Below are 6,224 nucleotides of genomic sequence, written 5' to 3'. Positions count from 1 at the left end.
TTGGGCTCTGTGTCAGGTTTTGCCTCTCTGAGTTTTAACTGTTTGCCTTCAAGGATTTTGCCATTACTGTCCCTCTGCCTTTTGCAGACCAGCCTGACTGTATGGATCCCATCTCCAGCATGGACATTAACCCACTTGTGCCTACGTGGGTATGGCCTGGCCTATGATCAGGGAAATATGGACAACCTGAGCTATTCAACAGTCATGATATGGGTGTGGTAAGAGCAGTGCTTATCTAGGCACAGTGGCTCACACCTGTAATCCCAGCACCTTGGGAGGCCAAGGTGGGCAGATCACCTGAGGTGAGGAATTTGAGACCAGTCCAGTATGGTGAAACCCCATCTCTACTAAAAATATAAAAATTAGCTGGGTATGGTGATGTGCACCTATAGTCCCAGGTACTCGGGAGGCTGAGGTAAAAGAATTGCTTGAACCTGGGAGGCAGAAGTTGTAGTGAGCTGAGATCATGCCACTGCACATCTGGGCCATTATTCCTCATTGAGGTCTCTGAGAAGATGGACTGGCCAGGAGTCAACAGACCCATAGGGAAATACATTTATTTCTCAGGACTCTTCCTTGCAAGTGCCAGAAGCTCACCCTATGCTCAAAGAGGGTATGTGGTAGGAATATTTACAACAACAGGAATGGCAGGGATGAAGCTGGATCCAGAGCTCTAGAACCAAAGATACTGTGCTGCTGACATCTTTCTTCCCTTCTTTTGTTTCTGCATGTCAGCCTAAATTCCTCCTAATCCTGATGGCTTTCTTCCACATAAAGGGGGAAATGAGAGTAACAGCCTCTCAGCCATGCACTCTTCATCAGAGTGGGATTATTACATTTCCCTGATTATAGCTTGAAAAATCTCAAAAGGGCTGGCTTGAATCAGTTACCCACGCTGGGTCAATCTACGATGGCCAGGGAGATGGTGTCAACCCAGACTTGATCTCTCAGACCCCACCTTCCCCTTTGAGTCAGGCAGCCCTCCTATGTGCTATGTATCTCAGTACAACATGACCGAAATCCATAGGTCAAGAGGCCAGGTGAATTTCTGAGATCTTGGCCAGGGCCAGGGCTCAAGGTTAAGTTTGTTCCTCCTTTCCCCACCACATTCCTCAGATTTTCCATATCATCGATGCCTTGGTGTGGGTTTTTCCAGGTGTAGCTAGAAACCCAATGAGTACCTGAGACCATTGTCTGAAGCCTGTTTTTCTCAGTCCCAAACTGGACAGCCCTCCCTTTTCATTATATCTTTTTCTTTTTTTTTTTTTTTTTTTGGTGGGTTGGAGGTAGGGGGTATGGACGGAGTCCTTCAAATGAACTTCTTGTCATGTGCGAAAAACAAACTTACATTATTTGGTTAGATGGACTGTTAATCACAGCTGAAGACAATCTAACAGGCATACTTGTCATGATAGTTAATACCGCTGATAAGGGAATCAGGATTAAAAATAATCTGAGACAGCTAGGTACGGTGGCACATGCCTGTAATCCCAGCACTTTGGGAGGCTGAGACAGGCAGAGCATTAGGTCAGGAGTTCGAGACCAGCCTGGCCAATATGGTGAAACCTTGTCTCTACTAAAAATACAAAAATTAGCTGGGCATGGTGGCACGTGCCTGTAGTCCCAGCTACTCGGGAGGCTGAGGCAGAAGAATTGCTTGAACCCGGGAGGTGGAGGTTGCAGCAAGCCAAGATCTCGCCACTGCACTCCAGCCTGGGTGACAGAGTAAGAGTCCATCTCAATCATCATCATCATCATCATCTAAGACTGGAAATCTTCCCCCAAATAAAACAAACTGGAACAGGAATAAATGCATAATCAGGTGGGATAAATTCTTACCTATTTTTCCTTTTGGTGCTGATTGGAGATGCATGAAACGTGGTCAACATCTCTGAGTAAACAGGACTTGATTGATTGCTCCTTTCTGATTCTTCCTGAAAAAAAAAAAAAAAGGAATAAACGTAAAGCCTTTTCCTCAGGCTGTGGATCAGATTACTTTCCATTTTTGGTTATTTTCAGGTGGAGGTGCTTAGGATCATGTTATACAAACAATACATAAAATGTTTGCATTAGGGATGAAGATGAATTGCTCTATTAGGATAAAATATAAATGAATATGTATTTTAAAATCCTGTATGTCAAAAATATCATGGATAAATTTAAAAGAAAAATTACAGACTTGAAAAATTATAACACACACAAAATATGAAAGTTTGTTATCCTTATACAATGAACTCTTGCAAACCAATAAGAAAATGACAAAAAATAAAACAAACAACAAACAACAACACCAAAAAAACACATGCTTCAATAGAAAAATGGTAAGGAATAAGGAAAGGCAATTCCCAAAAGAAGAAATTGAAATGCAATAATCAATTAGATGAAATTCAACCTCACTGAATGAAGTAGAGAATGCAAGTTAAATACAATAAAATACACAGGGGCATATTCAGGTTTTGTGAAATCCGAAACAAAAAAATATGGGAACTGCGTCTTCAAAATTGTGATTTCTAAATTAAGTGTGAATATTTTTTGAAATAAGTAAATAAATCACAGGAAACTATAATGTTTCAAATGTTTTTTAAAAAAAAACCCACAAATGTCACAAAAGCCAGAAAAAATAGCATATTTTTATTAACTAAGATCTGTTTGTAACATTTTTTCCCATATTTTCCAGATGCCTATACTTTCATCATTTCTTCATTTAACAATTTTATATTGCTATTTTCTGTAGAGAGGATAAAAATATAATTCAGTATTTGTCCTAACATAGTTTATTGAACTATATTTCTTCTTAGAGTTGAGATTCATAACACATATGACTCCACACGTAGATTTGCTTGCTGTTTGTAACACTGCCATATGTTTGTGCTTTATAAGTCAGACATTCTAATGTTCTCTTTCACATCATGCCCACCAAAAATGTTAAAAAATAGATGCAATGCATTTGCAGTGGTGTATACTGCATTATTGAGTGCACTCCTGAAAGAAGAGAACGATTTTGACTAGGTACAGATGAGAACTGAACCCTCCACTCATAATTTTCCACAACGGATGACTGGAGGAATGCGTACAGACTAGATGCTGACTTTGTGCATTTCCAACTGTTTCCCTTCTACTCTCCAAGCAGTTCCAAGGCCAAGGTTGCAGGACCCGATCATAGTATGATAAAATCTTTAGCTCTACCTACAATGTTGTGAAGCTGGGTGAGTTGACACAGTGAGTGGTAGGAGTGTTTTGGGGAGCCATTCCTCGGTTGGGGAGCAACCATAACAAAAAGGGACACGGAAGTAATTGTAGCTCCATATATGTGTCCCACCAAACTCTAACTAAATGTATTTTCAATTCAATTTTATCGTAGCCAACTTCCAAAAATGCCTCCAGCCACTTGGATAACACTCAGCACAAGGAGAAGTATGATTGAGAATTAGAAGAAACAGCTGCCTTAACAGATTTTAATGAAAATGTTTAATTTTGCACATTTTATTAAAGACATCTAATCATGTTAATATACTGCTAGGGTCATTCCCGGGGTCCTAATTAGATGCCCTAAAACATATACTTTATCTTCATGGTAAATCAACTCTGGGTGTAGGTACACTTGATGTTGAGTTTCCATATCAATGTCAATACTTAAGACAAAAATTTGTATACGTAAAAAATTATTTATATGGCGTATAATGATCTAACACAATGAGCTTTTCCTCAGGCTGTGGATCAGATTACTTTCCATTTTTGGTTATTTTCAGTTGAAGCAGTGGAGGTGCTTAGGATCATGTTATACAAACAATACATATGTATACCATATTGTCTGGAAACAGCAGAGCCACCTCTCTTAGTATCATCAGTGCAGGGCATCTTCTCATGAAGTTATGAAGTGAAAGGACAGGCAGAATTTCTGGAATATAGGCCATTTTCCCCTTTCTCTTTCTCTCCTGACCCCTTAGTACATAGAGTTTAATTCAAGTAAGTTATTGATTGTATGATGAGACCTTACTATACCATATGTAACACTCACAATTTCCAAAAATTGGAGCAAACATTTCTTAAACTTCTTGGGAATGTATTTAAGCATCACGCATCAAAAGCCCCCCAAAAAGTTCATACCCCTAAGATTCAATTTCCAGGAATTTATCCTAACTAAATCATTATGAACATACTAAAATATGTAGCTACAAGTGTGTTCATTGTTACATTATTTATTTTTATTTTTTTAATTGTTAGAGATGGAGTCTTACTATGTTGCCTAGACTGGACTCAAACTCCTGGGTTCAAGCAGTCCTCCTGCCTCAGCCTCCCAAGTAGTTGGGATTACAGGTGCAAGCTACCATGCCTGGCCCTAGGTTTTTAAACAGTAAAAAATGGAAATAATCTGTTACTATATGGTCAATGATATGGCATTGTTTAAGTTAGTTATAGAATATTTACACAGTGGAATACAACACATGGATTCAAATGGCAATGTGAAGAAATATGAAAGATCTACCTGAAGAAAAAATTAAACGCTATTAAGAACACAGAAGATAATTTGTGTAAATGAAAATAAATACCCTGCTCTTGGATAGAAAGAAAAATATTGTCATGATTAATTATTAATCTAAAAATTAACCTCATCTCAATTAAAAATAACAATCAGAATTATTAAAAAAGAAGATAATATGACTGTAAACTCTAATGAAAGTACAAATGGCAAGACTATCCAGAAAAATTGTAAAATTACTCTATCCCTACTAAATAGTAAAATATATTATTAAAAACTGCAATAATTAAAATTCCTGGTAGTAATTCATGAGTGGATGTGCAGAAGTAAACAGAGTCTAGAAAAATTAGACTCTGATGTAAGAAGGAACAGGGTGTATGATAGAGATGGCCTTTCAACTTGAAGAAGAAAATGGTGGCTTGTTCAATAAATCTTATTAGGACAACTAGCTAACTCATACACTAAAATTAATTCCAAGTGGACTGTAAAATAAAAGATATAAAATTAAAATTTAAAATGTAAAGGCAGATGCAGAGAAACTTAATTTAAAATTTTTTTAAATTAAGAAAAATTTAAAAATATGTAGTTTTAGTAAAGGGGAGTCCAATAGTATATATAAGCTGATATGAAGCTCACAAGCAATAAAATATACATTAAAAATGACTACATAAAATTTTAAACATTTTGAAAAGAAAAAATGTCATAAATAATGTCCGAAGAGAAAATGACAACCTAAGAAAAACATTTCCATGTAGATGACAGTCAAAAGGCTTATTTCTCATATATAAAAATTTTAAAATAACAAATAAGAAAAAGGCCAATAAAAACATGGTTATCCACAACCACAGAGCTTCACATAAGATGTCATAGTAAAATATGTTTTCTGATTTTTTTTTACTTAGCTTTACTGATGTATAATTTACATACAACAAAACCTGCCAATGCTAAATGTAAAGTTTGATGAATTTCAATAAATGTTTGTGGTTGGTGATTGCCACAATTAGGATATAGAATTTTTCCATCACCCTAAACAGTTTCCTTTTGCCCTTTTGCAATCAATCTCCTTGCCCTACCCCCGACATCTAGGAACCACTATGCCCTTTGGGTTACTATGGTTTTGCCTTTTCTAGAATTTCATTAAAATGAAATTATATAGTATGAGTCTTTGTATCTGGCTTCTTATACTTAGCATAATGTGTTGAGATTTATCCATGTTGTTGCAAGCATAAGTAGTTAATTTCCTTTTTATTGCTGACTAGTAAATATTCCATTTTATGGATATACCACAATTTGTAGCAGTTGATGAACATTTTGGTTGTTTCCAGTTTGGAGCCATTATGAATAAAGCTACTATGGACAAGTCTATAGGGACATGTTTTCATTTTTCTTGGGTGAATATATCTAAAGAATGGAATTTCTGAGTCATATGTAAGTATACATGTAAATATAAAAGAAACTTGGCCAGGCAGGTGGCTCACACCTGTAATCACAGCACTATGGGGGTCAGAGGTTGGCAGATCACCTGAGGTCAGGAGTTCGAGACCAGCCTGGACAACATGGTGAAACCCTATCTCTACTAAAACACAAAAATTAGCTGGGCATGGTGGCACTCACCTGTAATCCCAGCTACTCAGGAGGCTGAGGCAGGAGGATCACTTGAACCTGGGAGGCATAGGTTGTGGTGAGCCGAAATCATGCCACTGCACTCCAGTCTGGGTGACAGAGCAAGTCAGTCTCAAAAAAA

The 6,224-nt window shown here is 37.1% G+C and overlaps 1 pseudogene; it reads left to right on the top strand.

The window, feature by feature from the left end:
* The first annotated feature begins 1,815 nt into the window (after positions 1 to 1,815).
* On the top strand, positions 1,816 to 1,929 carry LOC119472412 (annotated as a pseudogene).
* Positions 1,930 to 6,224: the final 4,295 nt, after the last annotated feature.

This window comes from Cebus imitator, unplaced genomic scaffold, assembly GCF_001604975.1.
Source record: "Cebus imitator isolate Cc_AM_T3 unplaced genomic scaffold, Cebus_imitator-1.0 Scaffold99, whole genome shotgun sequence".
Lineage (NCBI taxonomy): Eukaryota > Metazoa > Chordata > Mammalia > Primates > Cebidae > Cebus > Cebus imitator.
Note: the sequence above shows the minus strand (reverse complement) of the source record. Positions and strands in the feature narration are given on the sequence as shown.